Genomic DNA, 15,137 nt, shown 5'->3' on the forward strand with positions numbered 1-15,137 from the left:
TGAGTGCGTCATTACTGGCTGTTTAACCATGTGCAGCAGGGCTATGCAAACAATTGAGGTAGGAAAGGATTAATCAGCCCACTGAGAAACTGCAGGTGGAGTTTCTTTTTAACCAGTTTGTTTATAACCGTGTGCACAAAATGTAGTCATTCTTTGGCTTATCTTCAAATTGGAAGGAGACAAACACAATTCTGTAGGGACATCCTTTGCCCAGTATTTATTATTCCATTTTTAGCAGATCAAGACCTACTGAAACTTTGCATTTCCTCCCATTAGAATCATCCCAACTTCTTTCAACTCAGGAAACCAAAAGCGCACTTTGTAGCTGACAATGAAAGTCAACAAATAAGAGGTGTTTTGAAAAATGTTGGGAGATTTGAAAAAAATGGTTCTCAAACTTTTTTTCTTTTTTTTTTTTTAAAGCCTAAGTACTACTTTGAAAAATATTGATGTACCAGAACCCCAAATACTTTGATTTTAAAGCAGTATATGGATGTCTCCAGGAAGCTGAAAATAATGACTGTTCCCTGTGAGCTGGGTTCTGTAGTTGCATTTTATCTCCCATCAGACATTTAGCCCCTCTGATGCTCTCCTTCACCATGACACATGCAGCTGGGATCAGGACATGAGAGCAGGCAGCACTGAAATTACAATTCCCATGAAGCATCACATCACCATTTCAGACTAGAACATTTCTCAATTTATATTTTTTTTGCACTCCAAAGCTGTTGTTGCCCACAGGTAAAAGTACTTCCCTGGGCAAGTCCAGAGGCTGGGCTTCCTTGCAGGCACCACCTTGCCATTGCTGTATTGCTCTTTCTTCCCTGTGGTGCTGCAGCTTGAATGCGCCTCATCCTTGCAGCACTGTGCCATAGGCTGTGGCACATTCTTTCTGACACTAGATCCCAGGAAACAATAAATTAAAGCCAATACCTCAGAGTCGTCCTAGTATTTTCCAGTAGCAATGCAGAAGCTCAGAGTCTTTACTGAAGAATGCCTCTCCCAGTCCCTGCTATTGGATTGCCACGTTTTGCGTCAATTTGAATGTCTAGTCCTATGTAAAGCTTGTTAGAGCAGTCAGATTTGAGGAGGTCAAATCATTCTTGAAGCAGAAATTTAACCAAGGAAATCTAACACTCCTTCTCCTGGAAACAGGTGCCATAGAATCATGAGTTTATATAAATCATGAGTATTTGGGCCTTAACCTGCCAGAAATCTGGAATCTTATGGAAGCCCTACTGTACCCTTACAAAGGTGCCGGTTCTTTTGCTGATCATGCACAGCAAGAGGAACATTTCTTGTTTTTCTGTCATGTTCCCATTCCTCACAAGGGCCGTGCCACATCTTCTAGGGCTCTCCACCTGGCTTCAGATTTTTTTTTAAGGTACAAATGTGTAAAAGATTCAATAGGAATTAGACTCTCAGTCTGTAAAAAATTTGGCACATTCCAACAGCTGCACTTGTAACAACATGAATCCTGATCGAAAGCCCAATGAGACAGAACACTTGCCATTTGCTTCAAGTGGTCAAGGTCTTCAGGTAAGACAACTGGGAGAAAAATGAAAGGGCTGTTGAAGGATGTGCATTTTAGATGCTGTCCGTTGCAGTGCAATGTGTTACACTGGGAGCTTCTGATTTCAGGTCTCTGCGCAGCCTCACTCCAAGAGGCTCTAAGCTGAGCAGGTGCTCAGGAGCAGTGCAGGTGCAGCTGGTAGCACCTGCTCTGCTCTCACCCAGGCACTCCACAAATCTGGTGCCAGTGTGGTACTTAACTCCAACGTCTCTTGACTGGACGTATGTTTATATTCTCCCAACATGACTGTAAATCGGAAACCTTTAGTCAGGTGCTTTTTCTTTCAAGAGGAAATAAATTCCATCTAGAAAACACTTTTTCTTTTTGGTTTTAGTCTTTTTTTTGGAAGGTACAAATTCTCTCCTTGGGAGAGCAGACTGCAAACAGCTCATGTCCTACCCTCTAGTACAGCAATTGCTTTTTGGGAGAAAGATATGGGAATATGGAAGAGAACAGTCTGAAAGCCTTTGGCGTATGCAATCCTATTTTGTCTCTGATGCCATTATTCTTCCACTTTTACCTTCTCTTTTCCATTGAAGTTTCTTTGACTGTTTTGGACTGTCTGTTTTTTTCTTCTTCTCCAGGACTGGCTTTCCACTCCATGCTTTCTCCGTCACTGCCTGATTCATTTCCTGGAATGCCCTATGCTGGTTTAATGTATCCCTGGCTCAGATATAAATGAGAGAGTGGACAAAGTTTTGAGGGCTTCAGCTGGTGCTTCGGAAAGTACTTTGCATTCTGCCTTGTTCCTGTGCTTAACTCACAAAAGATTTGTGAGATTCAGTAATTTAAAGAGTTGTTCTAAGAGTGCAGAGAGGTATCTGTCTCTCATCCTGAGAAAGGTGCTTGTTCTGTGCTGTGAGGTGTGCCTATGGATGCCTGAAAAGCTGTAGTGAGCGATGGAGGGTGCCAGCACTTGGCTGCTATTAGGATATTTTCAGTAAAGACCGATTATTCCCAGGGACTGAGCTTTAGCTGATTTTCAGCTGGTATGTTGGTAATTGCACTACAAGATTCAGTAATTGCAAAGGACTTCAAACCCTTCTGGGGATGGCTCTTGCAATCAGGATGGCTTTTGTGTTGAAAACAGACTAGGGCCAAACACAGGGCTTCCCCTGCAGGGATGTGACAAATAGGACTGTGTCCTTTGGACATAACAGAAATGTGGAGCCAGCCAAAGTACCAAATCAGTTGGTGAAACAACCTCTGCTTTGTCTTTTCTGAGCAGCCCTGTTACTGCCTGAAGAGGCAATGCCCTGAGCTGGAGGTGGCAAGAGGTTGGGGGGACAGTGTGAGGGGCAGGAAGGTTTCATATGTGTTTGCTCTGTTCCTATATTCTTCCTCAGACATTCGCTGGGGCCCATGTCAGACCTGGGGTCACCATTCTTAGACTCTTTCTCCTGTGGTTCCTCCATATTTTACAGCAGGAGTAGACAGTTTCAGTCAAGTCAAAGTCTCTGGTATCTTTGTGACTGACCACCCTGCCGTATGTTGTAGGTTATGTCCTCGAGAGCTTGCAAAAGGTACAAAATCCGCACCTCCACTGCAGGATTGGCAGTGTTGGTCAACAATCCAGGCTGAATTTTCACTCTGGTCCTCCACTAGCACAGCACATTTCTGCAGCCACTGGAAAGCATCTTCCTGTCTGAAATCATCATTTTTAACCCTGACCCTCCCACAGGCAGTGAGCAATGGGCCTCATGTAGGAAGTCAAAGGACCAAAAGATAAATTATTACCAAAGGAAAAATGTCACATTTTCATTGATTTTAACTGGGCCCCATGGTAGTTCATAATCACTTGCAGACCTGCCTGTAATGACCAATCCTGTGACTGATGAACAGCACAGAATTAGTGCAGGTCACATAAACCCTCTGCCTGTGCTTCCTTTTCTGTAAATTAAGTTTACAGATCCTTGCCTGTCTCCCACACAGGCAACAGTGTGGAGGATAGTGAGTTGCAGTGTTTGGAAAGCACTCTTAAAACACAGAGAACTACATCTTAAATAATAATTAACTTTTCAGAAATCTGAAAGGAATCAAGTAATTAAAGTATGCATCATGAAGTCAAGAGTTGCATTGTGCTAGAGTATGACTGGCTGTGTGACAGGAGGGAGATCCAGTGTATGCATTTGCTGGGCTAACTCAGGGGAAGCCAGGGAGCTAGTGTGAGCGTGAGCTGCATTTCAAAAAGTGCCCTGTTATATCTGCCTCCTGCCATCTCCACATGGAATGCCATGAAAGCTTGCGTTCAGGTAAAACAGCAGACCTCACCATGGATTCAACATCTAGATTAGGAGCCTTGACAGCTTTGTTTCTGTCTAGTTTCAATGGAAGAAAGAGTTTTTCAACTAAAAAACCAAGTTTTCTTGGGCATATGAGCAAAAAGGTGGAGAAAAAGAAGGAAGAGCTGGGAGGCTGCAGGGGAAGCATCACAGATGACAGGGTAAGCAAGTGGATAAAGAAGCTAAGACACTGAAGGAAGCATCCTTTCCTTGGTTTTTTGATACAAATAGTGTCAAAAAGCCCACAGGCATTTGTCCGGCATGTAGCAAAGATTATGCAAATCCCTGCCTGCTGACTGGCTAGGATTTGCAGGGAGAGGCAGACGCGGAGTGCTGAAGTTTCTGAAGCACACTGTCACTGAGCAACAACGAACCATGCAGCGTGCCAGCATGGAGCTCTGATAAGCTGCTCCTGGCTGCTAGCCATGACCACAGAGAAATAACGGTACAGTTCTGGATCAGGGATTGACCCACATTCCTCCTTGCAGGATAGCTAGGACAAACGCTCCTCAGCTAAATGCATGGTGGCCATTATTTTTCGAGGACAAAGACAACCTTGTTATCTATGTGAGCATATTGATGAAAGCCATGTTCCCTTGCTGCTTCAGTTTCAGGGAGGAGTTAAAAGGGTATGACAAATGATCTGAAACTTCTTCCAGACATTGGGCAACACGTTGAGACAGTTGCCACTGAATATTTTAAGTCTGATGAGAAGTTATCAAAAGCCTTATTTGGCTCCCTTAGCTCTCTGTCTTCACATCTGAGCACCAGCTTGGGAAGTTAATGTTAACGCAGTATTCATTCTCTGCATGGGGTCTTTACAGACACTTGTGACCAGCAGGCACCATTTCACAGCTGCAGAAGTGAATGTACGCAGAAAAAAGTGAAAGAAAGCTTTCTTGAGTCATGTGAAGAATTGTCAAGCAGGCTAGGCTCAGACCTTGAATCCTGAAGCCAAGTTCATTGTTAGCTAACAACTACCACTGACCTAAAAAAAAATCTAGGGGTTTGCAAATATATTTCAGTATTGATACCAGAGTATTAATAGCATGTTAGTGCAGGATGGTGGAGGATTATCCTCCTTTTTTTGGAGGAATGGAAAGGGAGAAGTCTAAAAGGAGAATTATCTTCCCTCTAGGATGGATTTTCTAATAGAAAAGGAAAAAGAAAATCTCTTTTTCATTGAAGAGTTCCCAGTGTGGTTACTTATCACATTCTATCTCAGTGTCAGCAGATATGTCATTGTCAGCACCTATGAAATCTCATTTGGATTTAACCACTGATCTTGCTGCCAGCAGGAGGTGAGGACTGTGGACGTTTCAGGAGGCCAGCTGCTCTTCCTTGAAGTCCTGCTGAAATACTTGTCTTTCCCAAAGCCACAGATGCTGGTTGCAAGGCAAGCAGGCCTACCAACAGGAACCAGTGCGAGGAAATGAATTTTGAGCCAACCCTGTTATAATGCAAAGTTAACGGTGTGGTTTTAAGCCACAGAGACCAAGAAATTCTGTATTAGATGTTCCTTAGGATAGCTTTTGCTTGCTCCTTTTGATACAACAGCGTGGAGAAAGTAATACGGTTCTTTTGCAAGCGTGTATTTAGTAACTGAAGCTAAACTGCATATGGCATGTCAGTGCAACTTAAGATAATTGCAGTTACATGTTGCAGAAAGAAATTACCAAGGGAAATCTTCTCTGAAGGAAACTGTTTACACATGCCTGAATCCCCCTGGATTACATTCCCACAGAAAGAATTGTGTTTAACCATAAAAAATACTCCAAATATTAACTGGTTTGGATTCTAGCATTTTTAAGAACCAGAAGGAATGCCACAAAATGGACGAGCCAGGGCCTTTGCTGGTGTGTATTAATGTAATTTCCTGAGCTTTCAGTGGCCTATAGACTTCTGATAGAGGTGATACCTCCTTAGCAGCATTGGAGTTTGGTCTGGTCCTCTTAAGACAATCATGTTCAGTAAAGCAGCAGCAAAGGAACATTGTAAAAACTTGTTGGCTATAACTAGAGGTATTTTACACTCTCACAGTATTCTTAGGACATGGTGCCTCCCACAAGAAAAATGTGTCTTTTAGATAGTCAGTGTTGATGCAGAAGCCAAGCTTTCTCATTTTTTAATTGTTTTTTCCTTCTCAGTATCCCTCTTGCAGAGTCTGCTGTGGTCCTTGGAGTCTGCCCAGACCCCAGCAAGACCAGGCTGCTATAGTACATAGATTAAACTTAAAGATACTCCAGTCCTATGTGAGGACATAGATTGTCTCACATCCTGTTATGAAGGGACAAAGACATAGCTTCAGCTTTGGAGGAGGGGCTGGGCTGAAGAAAACTCTCCTTCATTAAGGGCATACCTTAATGACATTTTACATTTCATAAGTCAATTAATTGTGACTAAGCTAGCCCAGCCCTGGCTACTTCCCTGTTCTGCCCCACAATAGGTGCTCTCTTGACATTACTTCCCTGAGGACAAGTGCGGAGGTAACATGTTTGCCATCCCTGAATATTCCAGTCTTAAGAATATAGTCTTATTTAGACTTTCTCTGTCACTATCCTGGCTACACTTTTGTAAGGTCATCCACAAAGCACGAGCTGTAGAGGATGGAGACCACATGTAGCACTACAAATAGCTGAGTGTACCTCTGCTAATGGGAGATGAGCCTCTTCTTCTGAATTGCTTCTTGTTTATGGCAAACTGAGTCTGTCTCACTCACTGCTTTCTGAAGGTGAAGATCTTGATTAGATTTTGATTAATCCCTCTAGATTCAGGGACTGCAGGACCATCCGTAAGGCACAAGGAGTCTCTGCAGCAGAGGTACACAATCTGCCTTATTATCCTTAAAGGTGCCTTGTCCTGGTTTTCTTCAGGACAGATTTCAAGTTGCTGTTTGGCTTTTGACTATAACTATGCACCAAAGGTGAGAGACTCCATTATGCCTGGAGACAGCAGGGAGAACATGATGTCCTGGTGTGGGATGGGGAAAGTGAATTTCATTTTTTCCAACCTTAATGATTCTATGATTCTATGATTTCTTTATCCTGTAAGCTCTCTGTCAGCAATCCTGCCTCCGATGTGTGTATGTGTGTGTGTGATTTTACTTCTACATGAACACCAATTGCTCTAATTAGGAGGGAGGATTCTTGTATTTTATATGTAAAGCCATTTGATAAATTTCTTTAATAAAATGACAGACAGATGAACTCTGAAATTCACTGCCATCTGCTTCAGTACAATCCAGTCTCACTGATACAAAGGTATCTGCCTTCAGATAAAACCTAATGCTTACAGTAACCACTCCATTGAGTAAGTACATGTGCCATATGGGTGTGTTGATCCTTGTGAACATCTGTAACTGTTCCTGTTTTAAAGCTATGGGTTTGATCCTTGTGACTCTGTATCAGCCTTTTTATTATCTACCAAGAACCAGATGTATGTGCACATGTGCAAAAAAAGACCATATTGCTGTGTCTGGGGGTGTGTGACCCTGGGGTAGATATTACAGATGTTTACTGTGTAGTGTGCACCCTTCGGCATAGAAACTCTCCCTGCCTGATGGGGAGAAAACAGCCCTGTGGCTCAGGTTGAGATGGTTGGTTGTATTAGGAGGGTGACACAATAGGATGCTCTCTCTTTTTTTCCCTTCTCTCATGGCAATGTATATTTGTTCTCTTTTTGTGTGGCTTCTCAAGCTGAAATAAAAATCACCCTGAATAGAATTCATGTTTCCATCTTTGTCTGGAGAAGACCCAGCCTTTTAGCTGGATCAGCCTTGCCTAGGCAGCTGGCAAGCTCTCTGTGACTCCTTTGGAAATGCCCCTGAATGAGAATTGTGTAACTTGGTATTTGTGTCCGCTTTCCCAGACCTGGTGTCACTGGTTATTGGCATATCATTCCATTTAACCCCTTCCCCTGGAGCCCAAGGCAAGCCTACGCAGGGTCGCACTTCTCCAAGCCCTCTGCACAGGTACTCAGCTCTAAAGGGGCTTTGGGAGAGCCCAGATTAGTAGGTATTTTTTATTGATGTGTGCCGTAGTGGAGTACAAGGGCTGACAGACAGACCTGCTGCCTATCCTGCCAAGCCACAGAGTTTGTTCCCTGAAGGAGGACTGAGGAGTGGGAGAAATCATCCAGCAAATCTTTCGCAGTAGGCAACTGGATTGGTAAGTTGGTAATTTTGTATTTGACACACACGGTCAGTCTGGGTGGTGTGCTGGTTCCAGCGTTGAGGGCCTGGGTTTGCTATCAAAGTGGTTTTGGTACAGCTTTTCCACTAAAACCTCATATGTCTCCGTAGGGTGGATTTTATCCTGAGATGCACAATGCAGAATATCACAAATACTGAAAAAAATCTGCTACATAAGTGTAGTTTGGTTAGTTTCAAGCATTAAATTCTGGTCTCAGAACTAATAAGGGTGGAAAATTTGCAAGACTTGCAAGCACTAGAAGACAAATATAATTAGAAGGACCTGCCTCTGTACAACTTACAAATTGTGGCTGGTATGGTGTCTTGGTATGTGAATTTTACAAAACCATCACTGTGGTGGTTTCCAAAAAAGCCTCTCTGACCCCATGGTTGTGCCTTTGTCTTCTTGCTTCCTTAGCTGAAACCCTGAAGAGACACCTGGAGGAACACTAGCCCAGCGAGCTAATAGAGAAGTCCACTTAGTCCCCTAGCTTTGGATACAGAGACAGGTGCTGCCTAAAACAAGCACGTTTTCTGAAATCTTCTGAGGTAAGTGGTGGTTGCCAGAGCTGTAGTGCCTTGCCGTTTTAAACACATGAAGCTTTGTGAGACCCATGGAAAAACATGGAATGATTGCTTGTCTTTAATAAGAACTGAGTCAAGCCTTAGACTGAGTCCCAGCTGACTCAAGCCAAACATTATTAGAGCTTGCTAGGTATTATTATAGATAAATAGGTACTTTTTTTTTGATATAAGAGATAAAAGTTGGAAGAAGTTCTAATTAAAGTTCAATTACTTTCCTCTGGTTTTCTACCACCACCTATCAATCTGGCCACATGCTTTCCAATTTCTTAATTACAACTTTTTTTTAAGAGGAAGAGAGGTTTTGGGAAAATGCTCCCCACTTCTTCCTTCTAAAAAGCTCCAGGCGGGCAACACACATTTGTCTAGTTCACATGAAGAAAAACATTTAAACATAAATTTCTAACAGAAGCCACTGCTATTGTTGTAACTTAATATCGGCAGAGGAAATCCAGTTATGGCCAAGGAGCAGATTAGTCCTTTTTTTTTTTTTAATCCCCAGTTTGTCTGAAAAAGATAGATATAGGGAAGATAGATAGATAGGGAAGTGCTTTGTGAGTTAGATAAGCAGAAGACAACACCATTTTGTTCTGATGTGAAATTAATTATTTGGGTCAAACAGGCTGTGTGGTACAGCTGTGCTAACAAGTCATCTTCCAAATATGTAGATGGATGTTAGCTTATTGAAAATCAAATCTCTGTTCCCATTATGAGCATTCAAGTGGACGTACAAGTACATTGTACCTCCCAGAGTCTTGTGAGCTGTGATGTGCATGAAAATAGCTTGGCGAGCTTACAGCTAACTTGCTGTTCTTGCAAGTTCCTGCATCTTGGATGTCAGAGTCAAGCCATCATGCTACGGAAGATACCTGTGGTTTTAGACTGGGCAAGTAGGGTAGCAGCTGGAATTTATTTCCACATTTTGAAAGTTATCCTCATGATCATAGGGGTTGGGTTTGTCAAAATACATGCCACGGACCAGGCAAATTACAATCTGGCTCTGAAACCTAGGACTGGAGATGCAACGCAAAGCCACTCCACAGGCCTGGGTAACAGGACTTCACCCTCTCCGCAGGATAGCCATCAGCAATGTGATGTAAATTACTGTAATTACTGTGTCACCAAAACATGTACACAATCAGGCAGATCTGGATTCTGTTCATCATGCTGTGCTAGAGTATAATTAGATGGTGATGCCTACAGCTACTAGAGTTTGAGGAAAGCTACAAACATTCGCAACTCAAGTCTCGCAAACTGAGTAGGTTCCAACCAACAGGAGCCAAATTGCTAAGATCAAACTTCCTTGGTACTGCATCATTAATCAGCTCGTGTAATTTGCCTCAATGAGTATCCTGAAGGCACCAGGTTTTGGTCTTATAGCAGTACCATTCTTGCTGAGGTAGGAAACCAGCGTGGCCAAACTCAGTATATATCTCATGGAAAGGGACTATGGTATTTATTTACATTTAAGCTGATTTTACCCACCCACACTCGTTCTCTTATAGATTTCACTCACTCATGCTCACAAGCAATGAGACATGGTTGTGCAAGTGGCCTGGCCCCAACTGATTGCGTACAGCATACACAACAAGGGATGAAGGCTGTCAAATGTTCACTAAACCTCCCAGTTTTGGGACAGTTCTTTAATAATCTTTTAAGAATCTATAGGGGTTTTTTGTGGTGCTCCTTTGCTGCAGTGTCTCTTCCTGCTAGGCTGCCAGGAGAAGGAATGGGAGATGTGATATGCTGCCATCCCCCTGTTATCAGAAAGGAGAGTCTTTCACGAATGACTTGTGTATGCTGTGGTCTTATCGGTGTGCAGACCTTCTGCGTTTGACAAAAACAAGTGTCTCAAATTTGCTGGGAATGGTGTCATTTGTTATGAATACAAGCCGTTCTTAACCCCCCTGTTCTGCTATTTCTTATGATTCTTACATAAACAGATTTTCATTCCTACCAATCCCAATATTTCTTTTAAAAATCTCTGTGCTGACGACTGGTTCTTGCGGATCCCAGCTTGGGTTTTGAAGAGCCTCTCGGTTCTGCTCAGGACAACATACAAATGAGAAAGGGCCAAGGCACCCCAGCAATTAGAATGAAAAAGAAATCCCTCACATTCCCTACTGAAAGCAGTAGCTCACATTTAAAAAGTAAAATGAATGCCAGTTACTCATTGCCTATTATAATTCACATTGATAGAAAGCTGCCACCACCTCTTGACCAGCTGACTCCTATTTTTATTTCACAGCAACACGTCACCTTCATCCAACAAGAGGAAAGGCGAAGTGTCTGGACCACACCAACTCCATCCCATTCATCCTCCTCTGCACCATGGGACCTAGCCCTGATCTGCAGCTGTGTGGGTGTTTTAGAGGGCCTAGACAGAGGTAAGGGGATGGTTTGGGGGAATATGGAAACCTCAAACACCACCTGCCTTTGTGGCTGGGTCTCCTGTTGCTGGCCGTCGGGCCAGGCTGTTTGTGGTGCGGTGGGTACATCATGCGGCCAGAAAGCGTAAGTGCAATTTATATCTGACCTTTTTCTTGGGCTAAATCCTGTCACTGTCCAGCTGAGCAACCAAGTGCTAGAGAACTGAAATTGCCCAGCTGCTAGCACTGGGGTTCATGGCTCAGCACTTCAATGTTGACACTTAAATAGATGTCACTCGAGTTTTTCCTCTCCTCTTCATTAATCCTGCCTTACATGTTTCATTTGTCAGCCGCCTTGCGTCTGATTAAGTCATATTTTCTGGTGCTTCTCCAAAATCATGAAGAAAAAGAAGCAGCTACCTTTTTTAGGAAATACTTAGTAAAGGTGCAGCAGTAGCTATGATGATCTAGAAGAGTGAGGGAAAGTTTGTAGGCTTTCGGTGAGTTGTCTTATGACTTTATAAAGAAGCTAAAGCAACATGGCTGAGTTTGAACCTGTTTCTTTAGACATTATTGGAGTGACTGTCTAGCTGAATGATTGGATTCCTAAGGGTCCAGGACCATAAGTGATGATCCAGTCCAGGACCTGAATAGTGACACAAATGTTGGAACAGAGAAAAATCTGCAGGTCCCACCTGGAGGAGAAGATCTGGGAACACAGAAGAGCGAAGGGCTGATATTCATAGCAACACTGGAAAAACTGAGAGATGGTCTGGGTAACAGAGGCTGCAAAGAATTAATCTAGATTAGACTAATTAACTGCACTAATACTGGTGGGAAATGGTAAATTAAGGAGCAGGATCAGGAAGTTACAGGCAGTCAGAAGCGTGAGCCAAATGCTCTGTGCTGTGAGTAAGGCAGATACTATAGCAGGGTGTGTAAACAGGAACACAGCCTGCACTACCACACCAGTTTTGCCTAATCATAGCCAAGTACGTGCTGGAGTTTTGTATCCAGTTTAGGTGTTGATCTTCAAAGAAATGTAGCCCAAAGAGTAAGAATCAAGAGAACAAGGGGAACGATCCAAGATATGGAAATCCTGACCTTTGGGGGAAAAAAAAAAGGTATCGTTAGCCTCAAGAAGAGAAGGACCTCTCCCTGCAAACACCTTTCAGAGAAGGGTTAGGAAGAGTGAGTGCACAGTAGATCCTGAGCAGTTTCTGCAAAGACGGCTCCTGCCCAGAACAATGGGTGAGAGAGTTTGCCAGCCAGCCTGTCCTTAAAGAGAGAGAAATGCGGTGCTGTTGGTTTGCAACGTAGGTATTTTTATAATCAATGCCTGAGCAATTTTAACACAGGAGAGGAATAATGTCAATCATTTTGATGTAGCAAACAGAAGCAAAGAAGGCTTGTAGCAGCTCCTTCCCACCTTGATGATAACACCAGGAGATGGGCAGGTGTACTACGAGGTTACATGTAATATTAACTCTCTGGCTGTCTGAGGCACAGCATCCAAAATGGAATAATTTTCCAAACACAGGCAAATCCTCCCCACAGATAATGCCATACTGCTGGCCAAAAGATAGCAAAGTGGTTACAACCAGTTTTTGTTTTCACCGCAGTACTCAATTAATATTGCTAGCAATGCTCTGGGAACAAGTAGGTCAGGTCCAAGCCCTGTGTTTGGTGACATCTCATCCATCCCAAACATTTGCATTGTGAGACTGAAAATTTGATGCCAAAGATAGTGCAGATGCTATGCAAGAGCATATGGTGCACATCCAGGCTTCAGGTTTCGTTGCAGAGTGTTAACTATCTGTCTTGTAGCATGACACCCTTTAAAGTAGAGAGAAATTACAAACTGATGTGCTGAAGACTCTGGATAACAGCACATCACTGGCTATGGGCATATTAAAACTCAGTTATTAAAACTCAGCATACATACAGCTGGTGCTTCTGACGAATCCTGTTCTGTACAAAACCATGGATATTCCCACCAAGAAGGTAGAAGTTTTTGAAGAAAACAGTCTTCCTATCCCAGCTTCTCATACACCAGAAATGCACCACTTTCAAATCTGATCATCATCAGCAAGTTCTACTTCACATCACAGACATGGGGATTACTGCTGAAGTGCTGTCATCTACAGATTGGGTGAAATAATTTGTCTTTGGTGGAGAACCTTCTTGCTGAAAAACACAAATCTGAAAGAATCTTGAGGTCTCAAATCAGCAAGAAAACATCCATCTTAGTTTTTGCCAGCCTTAAGTGACCTCGGGTGGGAGTTTGGCTGAACTTGATCCTGTATTGTAGAAAAAATAAACTAGTTTATCTTCAGCAAAGTTCCTAACAAAGAGGGCCACATGTCAGTGGATGAAAATCAGTATAATTTCCCTGCAATTTTTAATTAATCTCTCCTTTAGATCACCAGTTTATTCCCTCCTTGTTTATTGACACCAACTCAGCATGAGCCCAAGGAGAGGGGAAAGATTTTGCGGCGCTCTGGCTGTTCTTGTAGACATCCTGGCACTCGTTTGATCGGAGGCGGAACAGGACACGAACCTTTCCTGCCGGGGCTGAGACCGCAGCCGAGAGCTATTCAGCTCCGAGAACAATGTCTGGCAGCTTGCAAGTAATTTAAACCAGCTAAAAACAGCCGAGCCTGGGTATGAATCATGACCCATCCGTGTTTGCTTCAGCCTTTCGACTCGCCTGAAATCAGCACGGCCTCTACTGGCAGGCAACTGGCTCCCTGGAGAACAAGCCAATAAACAACATTTTTAAAGGACTTTTCTTTCACAAGGGCTTTGTCTGTGTGAATTACAACAAAAAGCCGACTCTCTGAAGCGTACATCTGAGGCAGGGGGATGTGCAGCCCTCCGGAAGGCCTGCTGTAGCATTCATCAAAGAAATCCCAAATTTAGAAATATTACACAGGAACAGAGATGATGTGGGCTTTTTCTTGGCTGTGAGTTCTTCTGAGAGCGCCGCACCCTGTTCTACCGCAGTGTTACAGCTCCGCTTTTTGAAGCAGCTCTTTCAGATACTCACACTCTGTTTCTCAAGAGCAAGATCCTCCAGGCTGGTAAACGGGGCTGGTTCCATTGAGGTCAGTAGAATAAACCCCTGTCAGAGCTGGAGCATGCTGTGGGGCTGAGGACTGTGGCCAGTGGATCAAAGCAGTAGCCAGGGACTTGGGATACCTGTGTTGTTCCCCTCACCCTGCCTCCAGCCTGCTGAGTGAACTCAAGGTGTCTCTTTGGTCCTTCATGGCCTAAAGCTGGCAGCAAAATCATTGATAAAGTGCTTTATCAGATAACTAACCTCTAGGAAATCTCAGAATTGTCTAAGGAATTATCTCCAGGAGCAGATGATGCAGACGAAAAACCTGAATCAGCCTATGGACAGAAACAAGGGGAAAGGTTTGTATTTTCTATGGGACATGAGCACACGTTGGGATACGGGCACTCCATCCACTGTAGAAGGGTTTGGCTGGGTACAAACCCCAGAGCAGCCTGCTTCGAAACATGGCACAAGGATCCACCCAGCAAGCTGCCCAAAGGCAGGGCACAACTGGCATCCGACAGCCGGCCCCTGGACATGCTTGCAGCCTGGCCCTGAACCAGACCCTGCTCTGCTACATCGGAGGAAGGTCTTGCACCAGGACCTCCTCCTGCAGCTGAGGAGGCTTTGGATTGTGCTTGCAGGATGCTAAAATACAGTTGCCATTACACATACAGTCATTGCTCATGCAATATCATTTTCAGATGGTTTTCCACCCCAGAAACAGCATGCTAATGGCTGGAGGGGACCAGAGGCTGCCAGTGCACAGCTTAGCCCTGGGGAGGTTGATATGGTCATGGACCTGTTGGAGCGAGTAGAGGAGGCCACGAAGATGGTCAGAGGGCTGGAGCACATCCTATGTGAGGACAGGCTGAAAGAGTTGGGGTTGTTCAGCCTGGAGAAGAAAAGGCTTTGGGGAGACCTTACAGCAGCCTTCCAGTACTTAAAGGGGGCTACAGGAGAGATGGGGAAACACTCTTGATCAGGGAGTGTAGTGACAGGAAAAGGGGTAACGGTTTCAAGCTGAAAGAGGGTAGATTTTAGGAAGAAAATTTTCACTGTAAGGGTGGTGAGGCACTGG

This window comes from Pterocles gutturalis, unplaced genomic scaffold, assembly GCF_000699245.1.
Source record: "Pterocles gutturalis isolate BGI_N339 unplaced genomic scaffold, ASM69924v1 scaffold31543, whole genome shotgun sequence".
Taxonomy (NCBI): Eukaryota; Metazoa; Chordata; class Aves; order Pterocliformes; family Pteroclidae; genus Pterocles; species Pterocles gutturalis.